Below are 22131 nucleotides of genomic sequence, written 5' to 3'. Positions count from 1 at the left end.
TGTGGGGTACAGGGAAGTATCAAGATTAGTCAAACGGGATCCTTCAAGGACGTCTCCATCTGGCCTCCACGGAGGCACTCACAGCTAACTCGAAATAATTCAGTAATGAATGCACGCCCAGCTTCCCTAAGCTTTATGCTGGGGGCCAAGCGGCCAGGCAGGGGAAGGGCACTGAGGAAGGAACATTCGCTGCCTTCAAGGAGCAAGGCACACCGAGGAAATGATGTCAGAGGGGGGGCCTTGCGGAGGCTGGAATTTTCAGCAGTGGTAAGATGGCATTTCAGGAAGGCCAACAGCTCGAGCAGAGATCTAGAGGTGTTGAAGTGCCCAGGGTGTCTGACGTGTGGTCAGCTTTGCCTGGAGGAGAGAGCGGGTGGGCGAAGCGGATAAAGAGAGAGTGTGGTCACAGCCTCCGAAGAGCAAAAGAGCGGTCTTTTAAGAGAATGAACGAGCTGGTAAGTGAGGCAAAGGGGGAATTTTTCCTTGCGGTGCTGGTTTTCTGTTTGAATCTCCCCACCCATTTGGCCCAGTCCGGCTTCCCTTGGCGAGGAACGCCGGGGGCCCGGGGGCTGCACCTGCAGAGCGGGGCCGGGTCCTCAGGCACCCACCGCGGGCTGGGGAGCTGGCACCTCAGCTGTCACCCTCGGAGAGCAGAGAGATGCTCCACGGGACAGAGACCCGGGTCTGAGGCATAGCTCACGCTGTGTGACTTGGAGCGGGGGACTGTGCGGGCTCCAGTGTCCTCCTGCGTGATGTGAAGAGTTCGGGGCGGGGGTCTCACGTTCTGCCCTCGGAAGCGGCCGCATAGCCGATAATCAAGACCAAGGCACAGGGAGGAATCTGAAACCAAGCTGGGAGAGTGGCTGGAACCATGTCCAAAGGGAGCCCGTGGCCACCAGGGGCCGGCACAGGTGGTCCGGGTTAGTGTGGGCAGCAAGTGACTTGAGGGCCTGAAGGTAATCGCCACAGAAGATAAGCTCACTTCAGCTCTGTGAGTGGAGGTGGGGGGTGGGGGGGTGGGGGCGGTGCTCCACTTGAATTCCCTGAAACTAGCAGGGGAGGGGGGAAAGGGGATGGAAATGAACGCAACACGCTGCACACACTTTTGGGCACATTACCATTTTGACTCAATCCGAGGCAGAAATCATCATCACCATTTTTACAGAGAAGAAACCCTGCTCAGAGAGGTTAAGAAATTTGCCTGAGGCCACACAGCTAGTTAGAGGTGGCACAAGATTCCAACCCAGGTCTGCCTGACTCCCTTGCTCAATATCTTCCGCTCTTGGACACTTCTGGTTCATTGTCCTTCTCCATAATGCAGCTTTTCTTTCTTTTTTTTTTTTTAACGTTTATTTATTTTTGAGACAGAGAAAGACAGAGCATGAACGGGGGAGGGTCAGAGAGAGGGAGACACAGAATCTGAAACAGGCTCCAGGCTCTGAGCTGTCAGCACAGAGCCCGACGCGGGGCTCGAACTCACGGACCGCGAGATCATGACCTGAGCCGAAGTCGGCCGCTTAACCGACTGAGCCACCCAGGCGCCCCCATAATGCAGCTTTTCAACCTAAGGTAAAATATTTCCCAAGTTTCTCTCTTGGGCATATCACACAAAACGAGGAGACTAGAATTTTGTAATGTGAGGTCGGGGACTTTAAGACCTCCCCCCCGCAAAAAATGTACTAATGATCTGAGCCCCTTCCAGGTCCCTGTGAGGACAATAAGGGCTCTAAGTGACGCAAGCTCAGCTCTCTGGAAAGAAAAGCTAATCTGAGGCCTTTCTTACCCACTAATAATAATGATACAGCAAAATATACATCCAATGATACAAGCTAAATGCCTCCTGGCTCACTAGTCATTCACTTCCACATTTGCTATAAAACAAGGATGTTGTTCACGCCATCAACTGATGATCCCTTCTAAACCCTCAAGTGAGAAATTTCATTCAAGATTTAGTGCCTGGAAAAAACAAGAACAGAAAATCAATAGCATTGCACCCAGGGAACTGGCAAGCATGTCCCTTGCTAATAAGAAGAGCTCCATAACTGATCAGGTTTCCCTTTTTGCATAGGCTGCCAGGAAGCTCAGAGCCAAATCCCGCCCCCGTTCCCAACAGCTTTGGCAGTTGCTTCCTCCTCATTCCCTCTTTCTCACTTCTAATCCTATGGACTCAGCTTTGTTTCATCTGTCTTTTATTAAAGATGAGCGTCCCCCCTTGTTAACTGCAAGAAATAAATATTTAAAATGAGTCCACATTTGGAAGAGTTTCTGAAGGAACCCGGATTCTCTGGGCCTTGTGTTAAGCCAGGCACGGTCCCCTTCTGGTCTTGTCTTGTTCACTTGCCCAACAGCTGAGGGATCCCTCTCTTGGAAGGAAGGAGGGATGGCTTAAGACCGAGGGATTCCTCGCCCAGCTGCCGATGGTGGCTAAGGCCTAATGCCCTGGGTCAGATCATCATTGCTATTTTTTGCTCAACTGACATACAGCTTGCCTCTCTCCTGCCAGCTCCCCAGGAAGCACAGACCACCAGCCCCTACCTAACCCCCTCGGAGTAGCCCCCGTTAGTTCCTCCCGTTGAGGCACGGCAGGAAACAGACCCACCAAGAGTTGCCGGTGCAGGGGCCCCGAAACAGGACCTGGCTGAGGTGGCAGAAGGTCAATGTGCCCAGAGTGGGCCTTTGCCGGGGCGGTGGGGGGGGGGGGGTGGGCAAGGGAAGGCGATGAGGGGCAGATGTGCAGGGATCTGGGCCACACTTTCCCCCAGTTTGGACTTATTTGAAATGTAGCAGAAATCACTGGCAAGCTGCAAGCTTGGGAGACGGGGGGAATTGATTCATGTTTCACCAATCACCTCGAGTGCCGGGTGAGTAGGTCGGCACGTTCAGAAACCATCTTGTTTAATTATCCCCACATTAGAGATGAGAGTGACGTGCACACTTGTCTTTTTTTTTCTGGCTGCCCAGCGTCTGACCTCCCTTCCGGTGACCGGGGAACTTCCCACCTTCTGACCTTGGGGAGAGGCAGGGCCTGACCCCCGCGGCACCCACCGGAGAAGCTGAAAACACCAAAACTCCCTCTCCAGTGCGGTAGACCAGATGTCTGTGCGCCCCTCCCGAATTCATATGTTGAAACCTGATCCCCAATGTGATGACATCAGGAGCTGGGGCCTTTGGGAGGAGCTTAGATCCTGAGGGTGGGGCCCTCATGAATGGGATCAGCGCCCTTACACACGAGGCTCCAGAGAGATCCCTTGGGCCTTCTGCCCTGTGATGAGACAGAAAGAAGACAGCCCTCTTTGAGCCAGGAAGTGGGTTCCCACCAGACCCTGAGTCTGCCGGCGCCTTGATCTTGGACTTCCAGCCTCAAGAGCTGTAAGAAACAGTTTTCTGTTGTGTATAACGCGCAGGGCCTTGGCAGACTGGTGAAGGCAGAGAAGGTGGAAACATTGATCTGAGGACCCGGGTGACCCCCTGCATCTCGGGGGGACTTCACTGTGTGCTGTGTTGGCACAGGTGGCTTCTACAGAGGTCTCTCTCTCAGTCTCTGAGTCTCCGTCTCCTCATGTCTAAATTGGGTTGGGAGTGTTGGCAGCAATCATCATTGAAATGTTGAAATATGTTCGTAGTGTTGTCTTTTTCTTTTTGTTCATTAGGGATAAGAAAGGCGGGGGGGGGGCGGGATGGAGACTGAGGTATCACAGAGGCTGTTTTCCAGTCCCTGCAAACTCTGGGATAAGGTTTCTGAATGCTACACATTCCTAAGCGAGCAGGACCCCATGCAGATGCGGGAGCAGATTCAGGACTGCTGGGTGGAACCACATAGAGACAGATTTCGGCTGGTGGGGAGGGGGGTGAGGAGGGGAAGTGGGGAGGGAAGAAATGGAGCCACTCCCACAACAAAGGGGCTGCCATTGCACATAGAGAGCTCCCTGTGAGCTAGGGCCTCTTGCGGAGATGATTTATCCCCAGGTCAGATCTCAGGTTTGATGAGTTCCAAAGTGTCCACCATAGGGGAATATGCTTGATTCTAGGAAAGTGCAACCACGTTGCCAGGTCACAGGTCCTGTCGTGAAGACAGCTCTGGGCCGGGAGCCAGGAGATGTGGGTTCTGGTCCTCCTCCTGCGGTTCGGCATCTGGGGGGACTAGAGTCGGGTCCTACATCTGTTCAGAGCCTCAGTCTCACAATCTGTAAAATGAAGGACCAGTTTTCACATGCCCATGCACGGAGATACCTCTGTCAGAGAGGAACTTCTCCCCGGTTGTGGAGAAGATACAAACCATGAAGCAGTGAGGATTATTTCATACAGCCAGACCTATGCATCTTAAAGAATCTTCTATTTGAGATTATGGGTTCTCTATTATTCTGGTGTTTAAATGTTCTTTCCCTTACCAACTGTTGGTAACAGCACGTGTAAACGATGCAGGCAGTTTTGGGGGGGGGTTTATTCCCCCCCCCCCCAGTGACCTTACTTGGCAAAACAAAAAGTTATCAAACAGTTGGTAATTGGTTGCCTCAAGTTTCTGGAATGTCTACTAGTCCATGAAGTTAAGAAACATGGGAATCACTAGACTAGGTGTTTGCAAACTGAACATCACCGATGTGCTTCATCTTCAATAGTCTGATGTGCAAGTGACATAGCTCATTGCTGTTGTAAGTGACACGATTTTGTGAGCAAGATGAGCATATTTTCCCGTGCTTATGAATCTTTTGTACTTCTTTTGTGAAGTGCTTGATCGTATCCTTTGTGCCTTTTAAATTGGGAACCTTGCGTCTTTTTATTGATTTATAAATGTAGTTTACGTATTAAGGATAGCGAGAGCCTTTGAAATATACAATGCAATTTATTTCCTCACTTCAGAAGGTTTTCGTAAGCTTATTTATGATGTCTTTTACTATATGGAAATTCAAATGTTTTCTGTTTTCCCTTTATTTATGGTTTCGTGGGCATGGTTAGAAAGACCTCCTTCAGGAAATTGTAAAAACATTGTCCTCAATTTTCTTCTAATTTACTTTTAATATTTTGTTTAAATATTTGATCCATCTGGAATTTATTTTGGTACAGCTAGCATTTGCCTCTACATTCCTAAATTGTATGCTTATATTGCTAGCTTTTGATTAATCAGTTTTAGATGTTATCTGTTGATTTTTCTGACACGGTAGATGAGACTCTTAAATTCATTTACACTTTCTTTTCCCTGATGTCCGCCCCTCTCCCCAATTTACCACCACCATAGGCTCAATGTGGTCAGATCTCAATGTTGGATTGTGTTCCTCCTCAGTGTTTTCATTATAATGACCACACGAATATTGTGAACTGCTGAGCCAAAGACACACTATAATTAAATTTCCTTTATTTTACAGCTTTTTGTTTTTCCTAGAGTTCATAATAGACTCATCTTTTTTCACTTACTTATTTTTTTTACAGCTGAGATTTTATATACCCTCCAACATAGTAGAATGGCTTTCATTATAATTTTCAATATCCTCAAACCTGTTAGATTATACACGAGAGCGTTTGTTTTTTCCCTGGAGACATTTTTTCCCACTAGCGGTGCTCAGCAAACATTCTGAAAACTCAGACAGTGAATACTATAGGCTCCGTGGGATGCCTATGGCTTCTGTCACATAGTCTTGTTATTTTGGCTTTTGGTTTCCATTTTGTTGTATTTTTTTATTAAACTTTTTTTTTTAATGTTTCTTTATTTTTGAGAGAGACAGAGCACAAGTGGGGGAGGGGCAGAAAGAGAGGGAAACAGAATCTGAAGCAGGCTCCAGGCTCTGAGCTGTCAGCAAAGAGCACGATGTGGGGCTCGAACTCACGAACCCTGAGATCATGACCTGAGCCGAAGTGAGAGGCTTCACTGACTGAGCCACTCAGGCGCCCCTTGTTGTATTTTTTTTTACAATACTCATTCATGTTGTTGCTTGAACCAGAAGCAGTTTGTTAATTTTTAGTGTTGAGTAACATTTCATCAATATCCCAAGATTTCTGCCTTTTTATTGTACTTTCTGGGAGATTTCCGTGACCTTATCTTTCAACATAGAGACTCTTAAAATTTTTCTTCAATTCCCATATTTTAAATTGTTATCAAGAAACAAGCCTTCTTGCTCTCTGTTTCTTAGAACTTCCTTTATTTTTAACGGATGCAATGTTTTCTCTTCTCTAGGAATATTGCTCCCCACCCCCACCATCCTCTGTTTTATTTGCTCCCTTCAAGTTCTTTCCCCCACTATGTATTGGGTCCTTTTTCATGTTGGGGTTTTCTTCCAATGTCCAGTGATCCTTGGCTGCCTTTTCCTTTTTGAGAGTGGGGCACTAAATGGGCTCTGTGCGCCCAAGTGGGTGGGATTTGTAGACAGGGTTTACTGGAGGCTACAGTGGGCTGATTCCTCTGTGTGGTGCAGGGTTTTCCTTCTTTGACAATCAGTGATCTCCTCCACTCTATCCTCTGTGTATGTGGGGGGTGGCGAGGGGGTCGGGGTACCAAGTCTAGTCCTCAGTGACTTCAAACTGATGCCAGGTCAGAAGGACCTCTAATTTTGGACTTCAGTGGGGAGGAAACTGCAGATTTCCGACTTCTGCTTAAGCATCTGTTTTTTGCTTGTTTATTTCGAGAGAGAGAGAGAGAAAGAGAGAGAGAGAGAGAGAGAAAGAGAGAGAGAGAGAGAGTACACACTCACAAACAAGGGAGGGGCAGAGAGAGAGAAAGGGAGAGACGCCCAAGCAGCCTCTGGACTGTCAGCACAGAGCCCAACTTGGGGCTCGTGAGATCGTGACCTGAGCCAAAATCAAGAGTCGGATGCTTAACCAACTGAGCCACCCAGGTGCCCCAGCATCTAGTTTTAATTCAACCCTTTCTCACCCTCTTCAACACCTGGTGAAATCAAGTCAGAAGATTCTCTGTGTTCTCTAGAAAAGATATCTCTAGTGGTCTGCAGGTACAAGATAGGGACAACTCCTTGATGGCCAGGGGTGGGGTTGGGATGGGCTGTCTGGAAGTCTCACTGCTTCTCGCATGGGTTTTAAAAAAAGATTCCTGTATTTTCAGCCACAGGCTTTACCTCAACCTTCTGAGAGACCTGGTCCCTCCTATCCCTGTGACTTTCCTGAGGTTCTGGGTGGGCAGACTGGCTTTCTTCTTTCTCATGCATCTCCCCCCACCCCCCGCTCCCCGCCCCCATTGGGCCCTCACCTTCAGCAGTAGATGTGGGTTTTGTTAGCAATTGTGTAGGTGGGTCACTGTTTGATTGCCACTGTTCTGAGGTGGCCAGAGGGGTTAGGAGTCTTAGGTGAGATTCATCCCAGCCGCAGAGGGCGGAGGCTGGCAGAGAAGTTCCCTTGAGGGTGCCCGGACCAGGAAGCAAATTGCAAATTGGCACCATGAAGGGAAACAAAACAGAGCAATAATTATTGTACTAAGAAGATAATGTTAAAAAAAAAAAAAAGGTGCTAATTCTCACACACCAAAAGAAAGGCATTGATAAATTTCACTTTTCATTCCTAATATTAACTCCTACTAAAATAGGAATAGGACATTTCCGAAATGTTAAGAGATTATCAGAAACCCACAGGAAACCTCATAAAACCAAGTGAAAGGCTGGCGTCAGTAAAATCCCAAAGATGCCTGCTGTCTCCAATCCTAATCGCCATTGCTTTGAAGCTTCTGACGAATGTGATAAGAAAATTAACTAAGAGGCGTACATGTTTAAAAGAAAGAGGCAACATAATTATTTGCATAAGATATTCTTATCTATCAAAAAACGATGAGACTCAATCAGAACGATCATAAACTACGTGTGAATTTAAGAGGGTAGCTAGTCAGAATATAAATTTACAAAAACCAATGGCTTTCCAATAAACCAGCAAGGACAATTGAGAAACAAATGTAATTGAAAATCTCCTACTCACAATAGCCACAAAAGCTATACAATACCTTGAAATAAACCTAACAAGAAATATGTTAGGTCCACAAGACACAAACTATAAAACTTCACTGAGGATCGAAATGGATCCCATCCCTGAAGGAACCCTCGGTGTGTGGAAATGTCAATTCTCCTCGAATCGTCCTGGAAATGTAATGGCATCCCATCAAACTCCCAATGGCTTTCTCCCCCAGACCCATGACCCCCATCCAGCCACGAGAGAAACATCAGGTAAACCACCATAGAAGGGCATTGTGCAAAATACCTGACCAATACTCCTCAAAGTTGAGGTCATCAAAAAGAAGGAAAGTCAGAGACACTGGCAAAGCCTGGACGGGATCCCACAGCGGAAACATCTTTAGGTGAAAACCAAGGGAATCTGAATAAACTACTGACTTCAGTTAATAACGGTGTATCAACATTGGTCCATTAACTGTAACCAATGTATCATACTAATGTTGATAACGTGGGAAACTTGGTGAGGGGTATATGGGAACTCTCTGTAATACCTTTGCAATTTTTCTGCAAATTTAAAAGTATTTTTATTTTTTTTTTAATTTTTTTTAGCATTTATTTTTGAGACAGAGAGAGACAGAGCATGAATGGGGAAGGGGCAGAGAGAGAGGGAGACACAGAATCGGAATCAGGCTCCAGGCTCTGAGCTGTCAGCACAGAGCCCGACGCGGGGCTCGAACTCACGGACCGCGAGATCATGACCTGAGCCGAAGTCGGCCGCTTAACCGACTGAGCCACCCAGGCGCCCCAAAGGTATTTTTTTAAAAATATGGGGTGCCTGGGGGGCTCAGTGGGGTTTGACTGTCTGACTCTTGATTTCAGCTCGTGATCTCAGGATTGTGAGATCTAGCCCCCCGTCAGGATCTCAGTGTGGAGCCTGCTTAGTCTCTCTCTTGCCCTCTCTCTCTGCCCCTTCCCCCCAAAATAAAAAATAAAAATAAATAAATAAAAGGATTTTCAAAATAATAAAGCCCATTAAAAAAAAAAATCTCAATGGGACATTTCTGAGAGAGGCAGAAGACAGAAGGGGGGAAACTTTTGACTTTATTCTAAATATTACCTGAAATGATAACTGGGTGATAATAGGACAGTCCCTCCCAAGATTCATGGGTGCCTGCCACGTTCAGGCGAGCTGAGATTTCCTTGAAGATCAGCCTCAAACAAGTAGAAAAAACAGAACACGCAAAACCCGCCTCCGGTGAAAGGAGAAAGTGTCGCAAATCTGTGATCACAATGTAGCAGATGGAAGGCAGCTGGAGGAAAGGATACCTTCCCTGAGAAGCCAAGAGTCAAACGACCATTTCATTTAGCAGGAACATCTTCACAAGTCCGTGTAACTTCTGGTCTGTGACAGGATTTTTCAATATTTTATTTTTACTTTTTCGGGGAGAGAGACAGAGAGAAAGCGTGAGCAGGGGGGAGGGGCAGAGGGGGAGAGAGAATCTCAAGCAGGCTTCATGCTCAGCGCAGAGCCCCACGCGGGGGCTCGATCCCACGACCCTGGGATCATGACCCGAGCTGAAGTCAAGAGTCAAAGGCTCAACTGACCAAGCCACCCAGGAGCCCCTCTAACAGGATTTTTAATAGCTGCACGGTATTCAACATGTCATGAGACATCAGGTGTCGTCCAATTTTCTTGACATTGTGAACAAGGGTGTGATACAGCCCTTGTGCACATCTCTACCTGTGTGTCTGGTCCCAGGGATAAGTTTCTAGGAATGAAATTACTGGGTAAATTGTATTTTTAAAAGGTTTTTCTTTAATTTTCCCTCCAAAACTTTGTATTGATTTATCGCTATTCCAGCAAAGTATGTGGACGTTCATCCCCCCACATTGTCATCAGCTTTCCTTGCTAGCGTTCTATTTTTTTATTTTTAAAAAATGTTTTTTAAGGTTTATTTATTTTTGAGAGAGAGCAGGGGAGGGGCAGAGAGAGAGGGAGACACAGAATCCGCAGCGGGCTCCAGGCTCTGAGCTGTCAGCACAGAGCCCGACACAGGGCTCGAACTCAGAACCGTGAGATCATGACTTGAGCCGAAGTCGGAGGCTTAACCGAATGAGCCCCCCAGGCGCCCCTTAATTTTTTTTAATGTTTGCTTATTTTTGAGAGAGACACAGAGACAGAGCATGAGTGGGGGAGGAGCAGAGAGAGAGGGAGTCTCAGAATTTGAAGCAGACTCTAGACTCTGAGCTGTCAGCACAGAGCCCAACGCAGGCCTCGAACCCATGAACCGTGAGATCATGACCTGAGCTGAAGTCAGATGCTCAACTGGCTGAGCCACCCAGGCACCCCTGAGGCATTTGATTTTTAAAATCCACTTCTGGGGCGCCTGGGTGGCTCAGTCGGTTAAGCCTACGACTTCAGCTCAGGTCACGATCTCACGGTCCGTGAGTTCGAGCCCCGCGTCGGGCTCTGGGCTGATGGCTCAGAGCCTGGAGCCTGCTTCCGATTCTGTGTCTCCCTCTCTCTCTGCCCCTCCCCCGTTCATGCTCTGTCTCTCTCTGTCTCAAAAATAAATAAAAAAACGTTAAAAAAAATTTTTTAAAAAATAAATAAATAAAATCCACTTCTAACTAGTGGATTTTAAAGTTCTATTTCCAATTTATCTTAGTATTATCTAGAAATACAATTGATCTGTGAAAAGTCACTTTATTTAAAATAACCTTTCTAAATTGGTTTATTATTTCCAATAGTTTGCTCATAAATCCTTTTGAATTGTTTGACATATACCTTCCTATGTCATATGTGGCTAAATGGCAATTTCACTTTTCCCTTTCCAATCTTACACCTTTTCTTTTTCTTGTCTTATTCCACCAGCTAGGATCCTTGGTACAATGCTAAACAGAAGCAGTGACAGTACCTTTCTTCATCCTGTTTCTAATTGCAGGGGGACAACAGTCATTATTTCACTACTAAAAGATGTTAGCTAAGTGGTTTTTTTTGTGGGTACTATTTATTATATTAAGGGAGTTCCTTTCTATTTTCAGTTTTCTGGTAGTTTATTATGAACAAATATTGAATTTTGTCGAAGAATAATTCCATACCTATTGAGACGATTGTATAATTTTTCTTCTTTATTAATACAGTGAATTGCATTGAAAGAATGTTGCAGTAACCTTGCAGTCTTGGACTAAACTGCTTGGTCATGATTTATTCCCCCTTTTTATACGTCACTAGATTTTATTTACTAATATTTTACTTGAGATTTTTGCATTTATATTTATGAGATACGTTGGCGTATAGTTTTCCTTTCCTTCCTTACAATATATAATAATAAAAAGGTCAGAATTTGTTATCAGAGTTATGTTAGCTTTATGAAACAAGTTCGGAAGTGTTTTCTCTGTCTCTGTTTCTGAAAGAAATTGTATATGGTTGGCATTGTTTCTTCCTTAAATATTTGAAAGAATTCATCAGTGAAGCCATCTGGCCCTGGAGGTTTCCTGGAGGGAGGATTTCAAATTAAAGATTCAATTTTTTAAATGAATATCAGACTGTAGTATTTCTCCTTTTTCTTGCATGGTAAGTTATGTTTTCAAGGAATTTGCCCATTTGATCTAAATTGTCAAATTTATCGGCATACATAAATGGTGCTTGAGGTCACCATATCTTTTTTAATATTTGTAGAATCTGTAGTGATAATTTCTTTTCTCAGTGATATAATCTATGCTTTCTTTCTCTCTTCTCTCTTCCCTCTCTCCCTCTCTCCCTCTCTCCCTCTCTCCCTCTCTCCCTCTCTCTCTCTCTCCCTCTCTCTCTCTCTCCCTCTCTCCCTCATCTCCCTCTCTCCCTCTCTCTCTTTTCCTGATCTGTGTCGCTAGGGGTTGCTGGCTTTTATTTACTTATTTAAAAGCCTACGTTTTATCTATGTTGACTTTATTGTCTATTTTTTCTATCATTTGATTTCTTCTTTCATCTTTATTCTTTTCTTCTACTTTCTTTAGGTGTCATTTGCTGAGATAGAACTTTCGAAAAGTTGATTTTCAGGGCAGTCGGTGAAGCCTCCAATCAGCTCAGGTCATGAACTCACGGTTTGTGAGTTTGAGCCCCACGTGGGGCGCTCTGCTGTCAACAGGGAGCCCGTTTCTGATCCTTTGTCCCCCTCTCTTTGCCCCTCCCTTGCTTGTGCTCTCTCTGTCTCTCAAAATTAAATAAACAATTAAAAAAAACAGAAAAGCTGATTTTCCATGTGTTTTTTTCTCTAATAATTGCATTTAAAGCTATAAATCTCTGTAATTACTACTTTTAGATGCATCTCAGAGGCTTTCATTAGCCTTTAGTTCAAAATATTTTCTAATTGTTATTGTGATTACTTCTCTGACCTATGGACTATTTAGCAATGTGTTGCTTAATTTCCAAACACTTAGAGATTTTCTAGTTATCTTTTTGTATAGATTTTTTAATCGAATTTCACCCCAGTAGAGAGCATAGTCTGTATAATTTTAGCCTTTTGGAAAATTTTTGTTATTTGCCTTATGGCCCGTCATGTAGTCAGTTTTGGTAAATATTCCACAAGCATTTAAATTTTTTTTTAACGTTTACTTATTTTTGAGATGGAGAGAGACAGAGCATGAACAGGGGAGGGGCAGAGAGAGAGGGAGACACAGAATCTGAAACGGGCTCCAGGCTCTGAGCTGTCAGCACAGAGCCCGACGTGGGGCTCGAACTCACGGACCGTGAGATCATGACCTCAGCCGAAGTCGGACGCTCAACCGACTGAGCCACCCAGGCGCCCCTTCCACAAGCATTTAAAAAGAATATTCACTCTGAAGTTAATGAATAGATGTTCTATACATTTGCTAACTAGGTCAAGCTGGTTAATCATATTGTTTAAATTAAATAAATAGTCCATACTTTGCTACTTAGTGTTTGCTTGTCTTGTCATTTACTGAGAAGTATGTTAAAATCTATAACTCTGATTTTGAATTTTTTCCATTTCTTTGTAAAAAGCCTATTATTTTTGTTTTAAAGATTTGAAGCTTCGGGGCGCCTGGGTGGCTCAGTAGGTTAAGCAGCCAACTTCGGCTCAGGTCATGATCTCACGGTCAGTGAGTTCAAGCCCCACGTCGGGCTCTGTGCTGACAGCTCAGAGAGCCTGGAGCCTGTTTCAGATTCTGTGTCTCCCTCTCTCTGACCCTCCCCTGTTCATGCTCTGTCTCTCTCTGTCTCAAAAATAAATAAAAGTTAAAAAAAAATTAAAAAAAAAAAGATTTGAAGCTTTTAAACTGGGAGTGACAATTTAAAATTTTAATGGGGACTATTTATCCATTTATAATTGATCTAATTACCAACATGGTTAGGTTTCATACTTCCTTCTTGTCCTGCATGTTAGTTAGAGATCTAGTTTTTTTTCTTTTTAGTGGAGCTCAGTGACAGCCCTTAAGTCTACCTTAAAATCATACTTTTACTTCTTGGACAAGGCAAGAACTTCCAACGCGAGGACTTTCAACACTTCCAATTTTGCCTCTTCTGGTCCTTTGTGCCAGTGTAGTCGTGTATTTGTGTTCATACATCTGCTCTAAGCTCAGGATACATTATACGGTATCATTAGTGCTGGTTTAAGTAATCAATATTGATACTCACCTACATGTTTATCTTTTTTTTTTTTTGGTACTGTTCATTCCTTCCTGCAGCTCTGTCCTTCCCTCTGGGACTATTGTCTTTCACGCTGAAGGATTTCTTTTGATATGGGTTTGCTGGTCACCATTCTGGTTTTGCTTGGATGAAAATGTTTATTTCACCTCTAATTTTATTTTATTTTATTTTTTTAATTTTTATTTATTTTTGAGAAAGAGAGAGGGTGGGAGTGGGGCAGAGAGGGGGACAGAGGATCTGAAGCGGGCTCTGCACTGACAGCAGCCAGCCCGACTCGGGGCTCAAACTCACGAACCGTGAGATCTTGACCTGAGCGGAAGTCGGAGGCTCAACCGACTGAGCCGCCAGGAGTCCCACGCGTCTAATTTTAAAGGACATTTGTGGTAGGTATAGAATTCTAAGTTGGCAACTTTTTCTCTCAGCTCCTTAAATGTTCAGATGTTATTCTATTGTCCTCCAGCTTCCGTAGATTCTCGTAAAAATCAGTTCGTCAGTTTCTCTGTTACTTCTTTCAAGGTAATGCTTCCTTTCACCTCTGACTGCTTTTATGGTTGGTCTTTGGTTTTCAGCTGTTTATTATAAGCCTTCTTGTGGTTTACTTTATATTTATCCTGCTTGGAGTTTGCTGTGCTTTATATAACTGAATATAACTGAGTCTGAAGTGTTTGGAAAATTCTCAAGCATTATTTCTCAGATACTGGTTGTGCCTTATTCTTCTGTCTTCTTTCTAGCACTCCAGTTGTATGTGTGTTAGAACTTTTGAATGTGCTTCACACATTTATCCTTCTTTCTGCTCTGCTCTGTACCTTCTAGCCCTGTATATTTTTTCTGCATACTTTGGTGTGGGTATTTTCTATTGAGTTCATTTGAATTCACTGATCCAGTCACATACTGTGTCCAATCTACTATTATATCCATTCCGGGTTTTCAATTCTGATTTTTTTTTTTTCAATTCTACAGTGGTCATTAGATTTTTAAAAATATTTAATATTTTACTAGAATTCACTATCTTTGATTCATTTAGTGCATCTTACTCTCCAATTATTTTTTTTTTAAGTTTATTTATTTATTTTTGAGGGAAGGGCAAAGAGAGAGGGAGAGAGAGAATCCCAAACAGGCTCTGCACTGTCAGCTTGGAGCCTGACACGGGGCTTGAACCCACGATACTGTGAGATCGTGACCTGAGCCGAAATCAAGAGTCGGGTGCTTAACTGACTGAGCCACCCAGGTGCCCCATCTCTCCATTTATTTTCATGTATTAATTATGATTCTTTTTATGTACTGGCTGCTACCTCCAGCATCTGGGTCATCAATGGGTCTCCTATTTTTTGGTGACCTTCTCCTTCCTCTTTGCATGTCTACACCTTTTAAATTGTCACCACCAGACATTTTGGTATACAAGGACTGTAGAGACTATATAAATTATGTCTTTCAGTAGCAAAGATTTCTTTTTTTCTGTTGGAAAACAGGGGGAGAGGCCGATCATCTCCATCTGTGTAAAGCTATGCATTGGATGCATTGCTATTTTAATAGTATTCAGCCCATATCTGGTTCATCCCTATTCTTCAGCTGGGACCGTCTCGGGTTTTGGTTAAGAACCTGAAAGATACCTGTTTCCCCTGTTCTTTGGGTGTTTTGTGCTTAGCTCTTTCCTCTCCCACTCCATATAGGTCCAAAATATAACGTGTGTCTTGAGAAAGAAACTAGTCTGTGGTTCTCACAGGACCCTCCTCTAGCATGATTTGGTCTCTTAACCACCTAAGCCCAGAGTTTTCGCTCTGTCTACAGCTCATCACCTTAGCTTCCTGTGCTTCCTTGGAGCACAGCAAATCTCCCATGGAGGAACACTGGCCTTGCGTTTTCAACTCCTTTAGTTTATAAAATAGAACACCAGACCCAGGCAACCACCAAAATGGGTGACAGTATCTCTTTCCCTCACCAGAGTCCCTCTCCTTGGGCCAAGCCAGATTCTCATCCCACGCTCAAAACTGATCATTTCAATCCCATACAAACTCTGACACTTTTCTTCCTCCCTTTCAATCTTTATGTATTCCTTTTCTTCTTTCCTTATTGTACTAGCTCAATCTCTCTGTACAATGTTGGGTAGAAATAACAAGAGTAGATATTGTCTGATTGCTGATTTTGGAGGAAAAACATCCGGTCATTCATCAGTATAATATTAACTAAAGGCTATCTATCTATCTATCTATCTATCTATCTATCATCTATCTATCTATCATCTATCTATCTATCATCTATCTATCTATCTATCTATCTATCTATCACCTATCTATCAATCTATCTATCTATCATCTATCTATCTATCTATCTATCTTTCTCTTCTTTATCAGGTGGAAGAAGTTCCCATCTACTGCTAATTTGTTGAAATGTTTACAAATCATGAATGGGTATTGAATTCTGTCAAGTTCTGTTAACACAATAACCTGGAAGCAGGGGAATCATACTGATTGATCTTGGAACGTTAAAATAAGTTCACATTCCCGGAAAGAACCTTACTTGGTCATGACGCATCATCACCTTTATGTGTGGCTGCATTATACCTGCTGCGAATTTTTTCCTTTTAATAGATTTTACTTTCGAAGGTTTAGCTTTATAGAAAAATTGGAAAGATAGTAGAGTTCCCATGCCCCTCACTCAGTCTCCCTATTATCACATGTCCCATTACTATGATACATCAGTTACAGTTAATGAGCCAATATCGATAATGTATTATTACCCGAAGCCTATAGTTTGCACAGAGTTTAGTTGGTCATCTTTTCCTAGTTTCTTCACCACTGAATTTGAATTGTTACTGTCTAATATAAGCAGTTAATGGCATAAATTTCTAAGTACTGCTGTAGCTGCATTCCACACATTTGTAGATGTAGTATTTTCATTATTATCCAGCCCTAAATATTTTCTAATTGCTTCTCCGATTACTTCTTTGGCCAACGAGTTGCTTAAAGACACGTTGTTCAACTTCTAATTATTTGAGGATTTTCTAGCTACCTTATTGTTAACATCCAGCTTAATTCCATTGGCCACAGAGAACAGACTTCATAAGATTGAAAATTTTTGAGGCTTATTTTATGGGCTACTGTATGGTCTGTCTTGGCAAGTGCTCTATATGAACTTGCAAAGAATAAGTATAGCAGTTGTTTGGTGTGGTCCTCTATAAATGGAAATGAGATCGAAGTACAGTTGACCCTTGAACAATGAGGAGGGCTAGAGGCACTAACTCCCACGCAGGCAAAAGTCTGCATCGAACTTCTGACTCCCCCAAAATGTAACCACTAATAGCCTACCGTTCACCAGAAACCGGATAAAGAAAAGTTGATTACCCCATATTTTTTGTTATATGTATTATATACTGTCTTCTTTCAATAAAGTAAGCTAGGGAAAAGAAAATCAAAAGAAAAATGGTAAGGAGGGGTGCCTAGGTGGCTCAGTCAGTTGAGCATCCGACTTTAGCTCAGGTCATGATCTCACAGCTCATGAGTTTGAGCCCCCGCATCGGGCTCTGTGCTGACAGCTCAGAGCCTGGAGCCTGCTTCGGATTTTGGGTCTCTCTCTGTCTCTGCCCCTCCCCAGCTCGTGCTCTATCTCTGTGTCTAAAACATAAACATTAAAACTAAAAAAGGAAAATCATAGAGATTCTCGCTCTTTTAGCCAGTCTGATGAGCTCTGCTTTTTAACTGGAATGTTTAATTCATTTGCATTTAACATAATTACTGATATTGTTGAATGTAGGCCGATCAGTTTTGCTATTTATTTTCCGTATGTCCCATGAATCTTTTGTTCCTCTGTCCCTTTTTTCCTGTGTTGTTTTGAATTAACGAAACATTTACAAAACAACCTTTTCTCTATTGGCCTTTCAGCTAAACCTTTTCGTGTTATCTTGTGGTATTTGTTCTAGGGATTTCAGTATGTATCCAGAATTTAGCAGAGATATTTTATCACTTCACGTCAAAGGTAAGACCTTTGTAACAATCTCTTGTTTATTTGTGTTACGTTTTTCATATTCATTACAACTACATACGTTATAAACTCCATAATACAGTATTGTGGTGTTTTTACTTCAATTATATTATATATATTCAATATATATATATATTATATATATCCAATATATATATATATTATATAATCAATTATGTTTAAGTTAAATTAAGAGAATGACATTTTTTTCAATAACTACTTCCATGTTTACCATTTTTAGACTTCCTTCCTGTAAATCTGACTTGCCTTCAGCTGTAATTTCCCGGCAGCCTGAAGAACTTCTTTGAGTATTTCTTATAGAGCAGGTCTGCTGGCGATGCGTTCTCTCGGCTTTCACTTATTTGCAGGGTCTCTTTTGAAGGGTATTTTTTTTTTCTGGATTCCTTTTTTCCTCTTGGCGCGTTAAAGACGTCAGTCCATTGTGTTCTGGCTTCCATTGTCTCTGACGATACATCATCCGTTGTTCCTATGTAAACCTCTGTGTGTAATATGTCTTTTCTTCCTTGGTTTTCACTAGCTGCTTTCAAGATTTCCTCTTGCTCTTTGATGGGCCTGAGTATAACTTCCTTCTGTTTTTACTTTCCTTGGGATTCAGTGAGCTTACTGGGTATGTAAATTATGTTTTTCATCTCATTTGGGGCATTTTTAGCCAGTAGTTGGTCCAAATACTTTTTCTGCTCTCCGGGATCCATTTCCTTTCTTTCTGAGACTTTAATTACTCACATGTTAGGCCACTCGATAATGTCCCACAGATCTCTAAGGCCCCGTGTTGTTTATTTTCTACTCTTTCCCCTTCGGATGCAATAATTTCTGTTTATCAGGCTCACATTTGCTGACCCATCTGCCAGCTCTAATCTGTCGTGGTGTGAATTTTTCATTTCCTATATTGTACTTTTCAATTTCAGGACTTCTGACTCATTCGTCTCTGAAGTCTCTATTTCTCTGCTGTAGTTTTCTGCTTATTCATTATGAGCATTTTTCCTTGAAGTCGTTCAGGATTTTTTTTTTATATCTGCTTCAAATTCCTTGTGCTGATGCTAACATCTTGGTCATACACATGTTGGCTTCTATTCATTATTTTTCCCTGAACCCTGGGTCATATTGTCCTGTTTCTTCACACATGTCTTGTAATGTTTTTATTGTGTCCCAGACATTGTGATCGATGTGTTGTGTTGAGTCTATTGTCTTTCCATGAAGAGCGTTGATATTTGCTCCAGCAATCAGTTAACTTGGCTGAACTGAAACTCAAACTGTTTCCTCCCCAAAGGGCAGCAGCTGAAATCTTCCATTACTTCTGTCAGACTTCCTGCTCATGCTTGCTTTTCACCAGTACCCCTGGAATCTCTGGGGTCAGCCCAGGATTTTGTAGAGTTTATACCCAGTTTGTTGGTTCCCCCTTTTATGGTTTCGTCCTTTCTGGGATTCACCATCATATTCTATTTGCCTTTGCTGCCCTGAATTCTCTCATATGACTCCTTCAGCCAGTGAGACGACTTTTCTGCTTCAGTTTGAGCCAACCCAGACTGCGTAGACCGTGGAGTGCTCTCCGGTGAAAAACAAACATGATATTTATTTATTTATTTATTTATTTATTTATTTATTGAAAGAGAGTGAATGAACAGAGGAGGGGAGAGAGAGAGAGAGAGAGGGAGAGAGAATCCTAAGCAGGCTCTACACTTCGCATGGAACTCGACATGGGGCTCGAACTGACACTCCTGGGGTCATGACCTGAGCCGAAATCAGGAGTCAGACACTCAACTGACTGAGCCACCCGGGTGCCCCAAGACAAATATGATTTTTAAACATGTTTCCCTTCTTTTGATGCTCAATAGCTCTAATTTCTGACGTTTGCTCACTCTTTAGTACTTCAAAACAGTTGTGATTTTATATTTTGTTCAGCATGTATAATTACTGTCTGAAGGAAGGTTTAATTCAATTAAAGCTATTTCACTATTACTGGACATGGGTCCAGTTCACACTATTTTAATAGCTGTGTTTTTGTAATGTGTTTAAATTTTTTTTAACGTTTATTTATTTTTGAGAGAGAGAGAGAGAGAGAGAGAGAGAGAGAGAGAGAGATGGGGGAGAAAGAGACTGAGCACAACCAGGGGAGGGGCAGAGAGAGAGACAGAATCCGAAGCAGGCTCCAGGCTCTGAGCTGTCAGCACAGAGCCTGCTGCGGGGCTTGAACTCACAAACGGCAAGATCATGACCTGAGCTCAAGTCGGACACTTGACCGACTGAGCCACCCAGGTGCCCCGTAATATATCTTAATAACTGTCACGCAGATTCCCCTTCTTTTCAAAACCTTAGTGATCATTGATGATTCATTCCTCCAGATGAACTGTAGACATATTTGGTTATGCTTCCAAAAAAAACAAACAAACCCTGAGGGATATTGAATGGAATTCGATTACATTTGTAGATTTATATGGACAGTTATTGCTTGATATTCTTATAATATTGGTACCTTCTTCCTGTAACAGTATATGTCTCCATTGGTTCAAGTTCTGTTTTATGCTCCTCACTAACATTTTGTAGTTCTCTTCATCTAGATGCTACCCACTTGAGCAAGTGTCACAAACTATTTGGTAATCAAAAAAATTTTTTTGTACGGACTTGAGCACAATCTTTCTTCTTCCTTTCCAAGTACTAGAAATCGGATGGGCCATATTTACCTGCTGTGGCTGTTATCAGTTGGGACCCAGTTATGAAAGCGGAAAGCACACCGGTTTCCCGCAGAAAGAAGAATGCAGAGAGAATTGTTTAATCAGGTACCGGAACACTAAAAGGAGGGGACACAGACTCTGAGGAAACAGAGATAGTAGCTTTGGGAAGCATCTAGCGCCCCAGGGCTAGGGGAGGAGGGGAAGAGTGTTTTGGGAAGAGGTGTTTCATGGGGCTGGGACTCTGACCTCTCTGGAGGGCTCTGCCTGGCCCGTCCCAGCATCTCTAGGAGCGGTTCTGCACGGCTGTCACTTAGACTTCTGGGGTGAGGGTGCTGTGGGCTTCGAGTTGACCTGAAGATCTCAGAGGAGAGTCTCATGTAGGTGAGACTCCGATCCTTAAGCAAGGGGCACTTCTCAGCTGTTGCTGGCACCTCCAAGGGGATGCAGGGAGGCTAGCGTTGGGACTGCTGAAGGAGGCTGGAAACGGGAACCAATGTCCTCCAGAGCCAGCTGGAGGGTCAAAGGCCATTGCTGGGGTTATACCGATGCGAAGGGATGCGAGCAAGAAGGAAGGGGTGCGAGTTCCTTCTCCCCTTCTCCTGCCTCTGCCCTTCTGCTGGTCGCCCTCAAATGGCAGCCAGCCAGCTGGCCAGTGAGAAGAGAAATGTTCAGATTGAGCCCAGCCTCACAGAGCAGAGCACAGAAGAGTGCGCGTGGAGCTGTCTCAGAAGGGGAGACGGCGTCCTACCATTCGTTGTTTCCAGCCCCCGGGGTGACAATCCTAGTGTTCATCTGTGGGTGATATTAATTACTCCGCAAGCTGAATCACACTCTCTCCTGCCTCTCCTGTGACCTAGAGACCGAATTGTAAAACCAACCATCATCAGCAATCCTGTAATGAAACCCTAAGGAGAAAGGAGGGGATGGTGAAAAGGAAATTAGCAATATGTGCAAATATAGACACACAAACGCAGGTAATAAGCGAGGAGGAGACACGTGATTGCAATAGTCCTCGCTTCCCTTACTGGTCACGGGGGCAGAGCTGATCTTTATAAATCCCTTCTACCGCCCATGCCACATCCCATATTCTTCAGATGGTTGTGGAGGTCCAGCTCTTCATTTTGCAAGAGTCTGATTTAAAAAAAAGAAGCTTATGTTTATTTATTTTGGGGAGAGAGAGAGAGAGAGAGAGAGAGAGAGACAGAGTGTGAGCAGGGGAGGGGCAGAGGGAGAGGGAGACACAGAATCTGCGCTGACAGCTCAGAGCCTGACTCGGGGCTCAAATTCACACACGGTGAAATCATGACCCGAGCTGAAGTCGGACGCTCAGCCGACTGAGCCACCCAGGCGCCCCTGCAACAGTCTGGGTTTTCAGTGCTCTTGCCTTTTGGCTTGCGGTCGCTTTTATTATTGGATGTGGAAGGGCTATGAGGTGGACCCGGAAAGGCCTCTGGGTTTCAGACACAGTCCATCCATTGTAGAACAGAGGCCTGATGTGATAACCAGGATCAACCACACCAGGCGGTAAAAATAACGCTCCTCTTGGGCTTGTCGGTTCCATGGCAGGAGGAACCCGGAGTTTCCAGTCTCATCAACTAACTAAGGGGCCCGTTGCTGTGCTCCACAGTGGATGCATTCCCCCCGCTGGGAGCAGAGATCTCCAAATCAGCAGAGTTCAAAGTCGTGGGGTTCAGAAACAGAATTCCTGCAGGGTGTTATCGGGTGCTGCGTGAGAGCATATCCTTAATCCTAAAACGGAGCCTCAACCTTCCAGGGTGTTGTCTCTAGAGTACAACCACAACTGAGTCTTCCGAGGCCATGCCACTTTCCAGTTAGGCTCCCAGCCTCCGAATGATGGAGAATGTGGTAAGGCTACTGATTTCCATGGATCGAAGTCCATTGCCACTCTTTTGCTCTGCGATGAATATCTCGG

The sequence above is a fragment of the Panthera tigris genome, chromosome D1 (assembly GCF_018350195.1).
Source record: "Panthera tigris isolate Pti1 chromosome D1, P.tigris_Pti1_mat1.1, whole genome shotgun sequence".
NCBI lineage: Eukaryota > Metazoa > Chordata > Mammalia > Carnivora > Felidae > Panthera > Panthera tigris.
This window is presented reverse-complemented; position numbering follows the sequence as displayed.